We start from the raw sequence: 9,146 nt of genomic DNA, 5'->3' as shown, positions 1-9,146 counted from the left end.
TAACACCGTTTGCAGCAGTGTCGTAAAGCTTCAACGCAAAAACAGGAGATCCAGCTGCCACCTGGTGTCTAAAAGGACATCTGCACTCTGACCTGCGGTGCTGACAAAGATATTAAAATGTCTAAAGTTTTACAAAAACAAATGACAGGGTACAGCCACAAAGCAATCAGGATTGTCCCATCCTAAGTTTCATGCATGTAGCTGTACAAACACTCTCCCAACTTATACTGTATTTCTTGCTGAACAGCCTGAGGGCCAGAAAGAGCAACAGCCAGGTTCATTAACTCTGGGTTGCTGTATTTCGGGGTGAGAAGGGGGCCAGCACAAGGCCTGGCACAGCTCCCACTGTGGGGGCCACAACCCCATTCATTAACTTTCCATGCCACCTTCACCTCCGAATCGCTCAGGCTGCAGTGGGACTCATCAGATCAGAGGAGAGTGCACAGCCCGCAGCTAACTGTGAGCCCAATTAATTAAAGCTGTGCTGGGAACCTGACAGATTTTAACAGGCAGAGACAGCTAATTCCAGTAAAGAAAAGATGAAAAAACACAGACATGTTTCCATAAATACAGGCAGATGCCATTCCTATCTGGGAAGTTTCAGGTTTTCCTCTCTACCAAATATTGTATGAATTCCAGAATAATAAAGTAGCCTGGAAACTAAGCATCCACTGCTGTCAATGCCAAGAGGCCAAGAAAACAGGGACAGCATGCGGTGTCTTTTGTGTTGCCATGCAGACACCGATGCAAAGTGGAGAACTGTCCCTAGCTTGTGCTGCAACTGTTCAAGAGGTGCTAAACGCAACCCCGCACCCCCCCAGGCAAGCCCCACGCGGCACAACACGCTACCTGATGGCCGCAGGAGAGGCAGCCTCCCAAGCTCCTCGGTCACTGCTCGACCTGCTAGAAGAACAAAGGTGAACTGATATGTTCAGGCCTTGCGGCACATCTGCAGCGCTCAAGATTTGATCCTACAGGTTTTTAGAGATTAGATCCACTAGATCTCAGAGACTGAGACAGAGAGATGTGCTGGGGAAGTAATGACTTCACGGGAGCAAGCATTAGGAAGCAGGCCGCATCCAGATCACAAGCACCACCTGCTGGCAACTGAAACACAGCCTGCTCTCTGCTGTGGTCCGTCTCACAGACCTCATGGTGCTCATCTGTGGAAGGACAGACTTCCCTGATGAACACGCAGGTACCAGTGTTAGAAGTAAAAAAAACAAACTAACAAACATAACGACTCAGTGCTGTAAATCTGCAAACTGGTCATACCTTAAGAAGGACCCTGCTCTCCATTTTTAAGAAACAAGAACAGCACAGGCTTCACAAAACACTGATGATCCCTCCCACATACACAAAGCAGGACTAAGCAATAAGGGCATCAGCCTGAATCCCAAGTGAAACCAGACAGTTTGAAGACCACAGAGAAACTACCGAGCACAAGGGACCGTGCCGAGCAGCTCTCAGCTAACATCACTAATGGCGCAATACAAAACCCAAAGTGCCTAAATAGACGGAGAAAGTATTCCTGCAGAAAAGATGAGAAGACTCCAGCACTGGGAACAGGACACTTGACGTGGTTTGCTCAGGGTCCCAGAAGGGACCAGGAGGCAAAGCCAGGAACAGAAACTGGAGGCTCCCTCCCCACCCAGCCTGTGCTTCTTTCCTGAAGAGAGGTCTGCCAAACACTCTGACATGGCTCCCAGAAGGCACACTTGAGATTTGCTCTTACAGGCGTTCTTGCAAGAGATGGACTCTGGAGCCTTGGCTTCAGGGACAGGGAGGTATGACACAAGGCAGCAAGAATGCTGGAAAGAGTCAGATAAAGGGAAAAAAATGAACATCCCTCAAAGCAGACGTTCTGTCCTCACAACAGTCTTGGAATTTGAAGTTTGTTTTTGTTCTCACTCTAAGATTTAGTGTCATTTCAGCTGCAGCTACCAGGAAACAACACTTACTTTAAGTCCTGCTCATGAAGGTTTTGTTATCTGTGAGATCTTTTCGGACTACACGGAACATACTCAGCTGCAAAAGAATAGCGTCAAATCTCTTGTGCTGGGCAACCAGGTCACAACAGAGTCCAAGTCTAGACGATTCTGGTGCCTGAGGGGTAATCCTGCAGACAATCTCTCTGGCATGAGTTAGATATAAAGACTCCCTATAAGTCCAACAGACAAAGGCCTAAGGAAGCACACAGAGTGTGAACAGCAGAGTATGAAATGACATGAGTTTTCTGAAAAACAATTAAAAAAAGTCAACTAGCAACTGATTAACAATTACAATTGAACTACCCTCTTCCTCAACAGTAAAGCCTACCTGGCACACATGCCCCTCTGTAGCACCCAAGCTAAGAAAAAAACCTGATGCTACATGGTAGAAATGGAAGAGGACCTCCTGGGCGCAGGACTGAATGCCATCCAGTGGCTATAGCATGAAGCATTTTAATCTGTGGCAGGGTATGAGACTGCTGCCATCGGTGGGGGTCCACACTGCATGCAACAAATCTCTCTCTTCACTAATTATTTTCTGGATGTAGCTCATCTAATGGAGGAGAGTGCTATGATTTGTCAGGCATGGTCAGCTATCCCTTCCCACTTCCTACCCTGGCAAAGAAAGTAATTCTCACCTGTGTGTTCTCATTGCTCCTCATCCTCCCCCAGGGCCTCGGGAACTTTTGCCTCCAGTGCAGACAACAGGTAGTGAGAACAGGGATCAGAAAGTTTCTGACCCGCCTGCCCTCCACCACAGGCAAATTTTTGGATGGAGAAAGGAGGGCAAGGTTTTCCCCTATGTGTGGGCAGGAAGTGAGGAATGCCTAGGGGTCACCAGGACAGGGATTCAGAGTGTGTGTGTGTGTGTGTGTGTGTGTGTGTGTGGATTGCTCCCAGTTTCATTCAAATTTAGTGTTTATGCTCCTTGTGAAGCACGGAAAACAGGCAAGTTTCAACAGCTCTGACAAGAGCCTCTTACTGCTGCCTAAAGACTTTCCAGGGAAAGCACCAAGGGGAGGGTGACATTTCTGGGGAGCTGCATCTCTGAAAGACAGCTCTTCAGGACAGAATTAGAGCAGCCATGAAAGTGAGGAAATCTGGGAGAGAGTCTTTCACTGTGACCACACCTGGACAAGCTGGTCTGAATATGACCATAGCCCGGGATGGAAGTAATGATTTTCCCAGCAGCACTAAATCAATCCTTGAGCCTCAAGGGGTAGCAGAAGGAAAAACAAGAAGAAAAAGAAAACCAAGGCAGAGTAAAAGCATAAGCAGTTTTGTTTCCAAAAGAGAGAGAGAAGCAGGCACACAGGCCTCCTGAGAGAAGAGCAGGACAAAGCGCAGAAAGATTTTTAGTAGCTGAAATAATACAAACTACAGCTGGGGGGAGGAGACAAGTGTAGCGTTAGCGCATTGCACAGTTGGGCGGTGGGGGCTGCATTAAGTAATGAAACAAATATGGAGACAGAGGAAACTGTGATGTCCAAGTAGACTTTTCCCTGCAGATACAGCCAGCCACAGCACTAACACTGCCTGAGTGCACTCGAGTTTTACCTACTCTTTGCAAAGCTCTGCAGCAGCTACACGTTTCACAGCCACATGCCCTAACCCTGCGGAGCCAAAGTGATTCCAAGTCCATGACATGCAGTTTCCATCCTCCGATTCTGCTAGGGCCAGGACATGCACAGGGAAGCAGTAAGGAATACTTACTTAAAGAAAGATGCAAGAAGTGCAAACTTCCCCCAAATGGTCCTGAAAACTGAGCATTTCCATACAGATCTAGAGTTTGGGGTTTACTGAGATCTCCTGGAAAATGTCTTTAAATTGGTCTCCCCACTGAGCCATTGCCTGCATCTCACACAGACTAAGTGTCCCAGGAACTCTGTCCACCATAGGTAAAGCACAACTGGACTATGCAATATATCCCTAACTCCAAGGGAGACAGGAGTGATCATTGCACAAAGAAGGTTGCAATTAAGATGCTTCTAAAGAAATGAAATATCGGAAGAGTCATTATGCAAGAAGAATATTGACAGAACCAAATGCACCAAAGCTAGCCCCCAGAGGACACAGGGCCACTTTGCAGTTTGCTGTGTCCATGATCTCACACTGCTCTCAGCATTATTAGCAAAGTAGCCAAACAGCTTTGCAAAGAGAAGGCAATCTCCAGCCCTCTTCAAAGCAGTTCTGTCATACTTGAGAAGAGTCAGCAGGAATGCCACTACTACTGAAATCTCACACGAGAGCTACAGAAAGCACAGCATCACATCCACACGGCCTGGCAAGAACAAAAAGTCTCACTTAACAGAGAGGGTTTGTGGTTACAGGTGTCCAACTTAACCTGACACTTGTTCTGACCAGGTGAACCGATTCCTTCCCCGCCAGAAGTGAGTTCTTTCCAGAAGGGCTCATGGCCAGAGCACGGCACCCCAGATCAGATTGTGTGAACACTGCAATCTGAGCAGAAGGATGAGTTCCCCTTTCCCCTGTTCACTGCAAGATGCTCCTCCACACTGCAAGCACCGGAGCGTGAGGTGTGCCTCCTGCAGCGTGAAAAGCAGGCATCGGCACTCCCCAATCACATCACTTTTTCGGCAGGTTTTCAGAGAGCTGCACTGCATTTACGTGTGTTTTCAGTTACCAGCTATGGGAGGTGGGTGACTGTGAGTCAAACACAAACACTCCTATGGGGAAATGCGACCCCATGGCAAACAACACAGTTCACTCACGTGCCTCAGCCTCCAAAGGTTGAGAAATGAGTTCAGTATAAGGAATTGTGGACAAGCTAGACTTCAGGAGAGGCATATTAGGATATAGATAACCCAAGGCCTTGATGGTGAAAGCTTTGGGAAGGCTGTGCTTTGCAATAGAGAGACAAAGGTCACAGACACATAAATACCTCTGGCCTCTGAGAAGCACAGTCCAAACGTAACCTGGCCAAATAACTCTCAGCTATGCTGATCCAGACAGGCACTGAAAGTTCCCTGCCAAAATCCCTCACAACTTTGCATCTATTTGTGGGGTGAGAGGAAAAGCACGTTATTTACTGTAACTCGTAGCAAACCTATTTCCATGACTGAGAGATCATTTTAAGGTGGTGGGTAAGTGAAAAGGCACAAACCTTTTCCCCCACTTCTACCTTTTGAGGAATGTAATGGGGGGGGGGGGGAAATGTCTGTGTTAATCACCTTTTGAATCCTCCTATTTATACCTCCTCTCTTTTGCACAGTCACAGGGCTAACCATAAGTATTGGGATGTAACACAGTCACAAACCCTGTCCTCAAGACAGGGTCCTTCTGAAGGATAGGGCCTGGAGCTCCTGAAGGAGTAAAGGGCAGAGGACACCCTCCGACAGGAGCGCTCCCGCTCCCCAGGCAATGCGTGTAAATACCACAGTGGCCTCCTAGATTCTGCTGATCTTCCCCACATGTAGAGTTAGGGAAATAGCAAAAGCCCAAAAGGAGGCTTGCGGTTGACCTGGGACATTGCTCAGTCTGCTTGGGTCTTAGCTCCTAGCCGTGCATCCATCACAACCAGACTCACACTCCAAGCTTGTGAAATTTTCACAGGCTGGGAGTCTCTGAGGAGCAGAGCCTACCTTGCTATACAGAAAAGAGTGCCACACACTCCATTTGCTCTTAGCTCCATAAATATTTAACAGGGAGACAGACTTTACAGAGAGCACTCAGATGGGGGAAAAGAGCCCAAACATCCACCTGGTAATGAGGAGGGGAGGAAAGGAAAGACAGCCAGTAAGAAGAGCAGTAACTCACTGTACATGTTGCTGTACAGACTTCTTTGTCAAGCAGCCTACTCTTAACACACTTCTTGGGACAGGTAGTCAAAGCAGAATTTGTGGAGGGGGGAGAAGAGAAGGGATAGTGGAGTTCAAATCACAGTATCCAATCTCCAAATGCAGCTCACAGGCAGCTATGAGATCAACAGTGCACCACCACACTCCATAACATCCTGGGAATGGCTGAGGAGCTTCAGGGGGCAGATGAACTTTGGGCACCACTTCTGCCCTCACTCTTCCTGCCAAGCTGTTCATTTTTTTCTGAAAGGATGTTAAAATGCAGCAGAATCAACATTTAAATAGGTGAACTATCACTGGCCGTCTTATTGACTTATTGAAAGCAAAAATAGAAATAATAATAAAAAAAAGATCAGAGGGAGGTAGAATCACTGATCTCTCATACAGCGGAAAGGTCATTCTTTATCCTCCAGATTAAAGATGGGATGGGAAAGCTTAATCTTTAGGGAAGAACTTCCAACTGTGACAGCCAGAAGGAACAGAAGTTCAATATTTCACAGGCAAGAACAATGGGAAAGAAGATGGCCAAGTGCAGTTCATGTCTTTGCAGAGCAGAGCTCCAATCTCAGACACAACTAAGTGCAACTCAGTGTTTTTAATTAGAAGCCAGTTAAAAATTAAAGGCTGCCTTGCCAGAGCGGATTCTACCTGTCAAAGTGTCTCTTCAGGGAACTTTCACGCCTGATATCGAGACGCTGCAGCCTTTACATCAACTTACTGAAGCTAGAAAGCAAGGCATAGACACTCTCTCATGCACAGCTGACTAAATTTACCAACCTCATCTATCTCTGCTCTGTGGCTTCAGGAGACAAACTCCATAGCCTAAAGAGGAGGAATTCAGAGGCAAAAAAAGAAAGGCTGTCACTTCATCCCACCTCCTGTTCTTCAAGGAGACAGCAGAAATCCTTGCACAACACTACTCAGCAGGGACCTTGCCTTTCACACCCATTTTCTCTGCAAATAATTGTCTGCAAATAGTGCAGTCTGGACCATCTTCAGCTACTGCACACACTACTGAGAAAGGCTAAGACTGTTCTTTTTTGCTACTTTTGGGTTCTGTTCATGGATTTCATCACCACGCCCTTTCTGTCACCACAACAAACATTGCACACAGCTGAGCCAAAACTGCCTTCACTCACAAGCTGCCTGTCTCCCTTCCCCAAATCACAGGGGCTCAGAGTAGGTCTCACTAACTGCTCCATACCACAAGGGCAAAGCTCTCCTGGATGTCAGTTACTGGCTTGCAAGAGCCACGCAAATTCTTCAGAAAGTTTACAGTGAGCACCTTCATTTTGCTCTGACATAAGGACCAGAGAGTTTTGCCTAATTTTATTGCAGAACTTGTTCAAGATACAGAGGGACTGCAGTATTCAAGGTAACCCTTTTCTCCCAGAGGAGAAGATGAGGATGCAGAAGGTGGGCCACTGTCATGCACCAAAAAGGCCAAGGCCTGCCACTGTCCAATCTTGAGGATTGGCCAGAACAATCAAGGGAACGTCTGCCAACCACACACAGATATGGGCATAGCGTGGCAACAGCTTAGCTGGGAGGTCCCTCTCTTCACTGGTGACTATATGGGACCTCATCATCCTGAAGGGCTTCCATACCTTAACAAGGTCTTAGTAAGACCAGCTTACTAAGGCAGCTTACTACTGCCAGTTTACACAGGAGAGACATCACAGGTCAACTATGAAGAACTTCCAGTCCAAAGCCTTCAAAGATGGTGGAGGAAAGCACACACCAACAAGCTGCAATTCAGACATCCTGCACTGTTTCTGGAGGGCCTGGAGATAGAAGGTGGGGAGCTGACTATAGATAGAGACCAGGCCCAGCCTCTCTCCAGGAAGAGATTCAAAATCCCTACAAAGAGCAAATGGAGCCCTGACAAGAGAAAATGCAGAACTGGGAGATCAAATACTGGGTTGGATGGACCTTCTGTCTCACTCAGCATCACTCATGACCTCACATAACACAATGGACTCATTCAGCAAGAACTGGAATAAATGAGGATGTGGAAGGGGAAGAACTGATTCTTTACAAGAACAGAGAAGGGGAAAGTACAAATGTGTCCATCATTCTGTCAAATCAATGTTAAAAACACACCCACATGTCTGATAAAACTGGAATCAACATAACGCAACATGCAGAACTCTGGGTCAGTGGATTAGTAATCTGTGGACGCAGCTGAGAAAATTTATATTAAAATCCAAACTCTCCTAATCCTTTCCCCTACACATGTCCCCTGAGTGTCCTAGAAATGAGAAAGCAGTCTGTCAGCCAGTAAGAGGCTAATGTTGATGTTCTGCTCTTCAGAGGCAGGGAGCAGAAAGAGCCAATATCACTCGGGGCAACCCAGGGATGAGAGCACAGTCTGTGCCAATGGATAGAGAGAAAGGGGGGAAACAAGTACTGCTCCCCTCACAGTCACCCAAAAAACAGCATGCAGGAGGATAACAAGGATTGTGTGTCCTTTTCCAAGCTGGGATGAATTCTGGCTCCATTGCTTAGAGAAAGAGTGGCCAAATCTCATTTTTTGGGGGTATATACCATATGCATCTGTTACAAGCTCGCACACACTGAGAGGGACTGGGCAGTCTAGTGCTGCAACCAGTGCAAGACTTTCACCCTTGTGGGATCACAACTGCCCAGCAGTTTTCCAAAGGATGCAAGATGCTCAGGGCAGCTGCTGGGTTGGAGGCCAAAGTGGCACTCCATAAGTGAGGGGAACCCTGAACCCAGTCAGGTCCTTCACAAGCACTGAAAGGTCAGATGTGGCCTTGCTGCAGCAAGGCCATCTATACTGTCTATAAATACACTAATTCCTCCATGGGAGGAGATAGGGATGGCAGGCTTGAAGCCACAGGTATTAGTTTCACTCATTAAGGGTCAGGTGAACACACCTAAATAAAACTGAACAAGGAAGGAAGTGCATCAGCCAGGCTGCAATAGCAATCTGCAACATGATTAGCACTTCAGACCCACTCTGCCCTGACACACGTACAGACCTCTCATCCTTACTACTGAGACTGTTCCGACAAGGACTTTGCATCCCAAGCCCTGTCAGGAAGGTCTAGTGGCAGGGGGGAACACACAGACTGACAGACAAATAAAGCTCCACCTTCTTGTTATGGGAACCTGTTTTACATATAAGTTTCTTCCTTTCCATACCTAAGCAGACCCAAGTCACCAGGATTTTTGGCTAAGAGGTAACATTCAGAGGACAACAACTGAGAATTTGTAGGTGGACAGGCGAACAATGCATCTTCTATGCGTAAGAACCTTCACAATGAGGTGGGGGAAAACCTATCACAGTCACTTACCATGAGGCATCACCACT

This window comes from Apteryx rowi, unplaced genomic scaffold (assembly GCF_003343035.1).
Source record: "Apteryx rowi isolate R43461 unplaced genomic scaffold, aptRow1 scaffold_316, whole genome shotgun sequence".
Classification (NCBI taxonomy): Eukaryota; Metazoa; Chordata; class Aves; order Apterygiformes; family Apterygidae; genus Apteryx; species Apteryx rowi.
Note: the sequence above shows the minus strand (reverse complement) of the source record.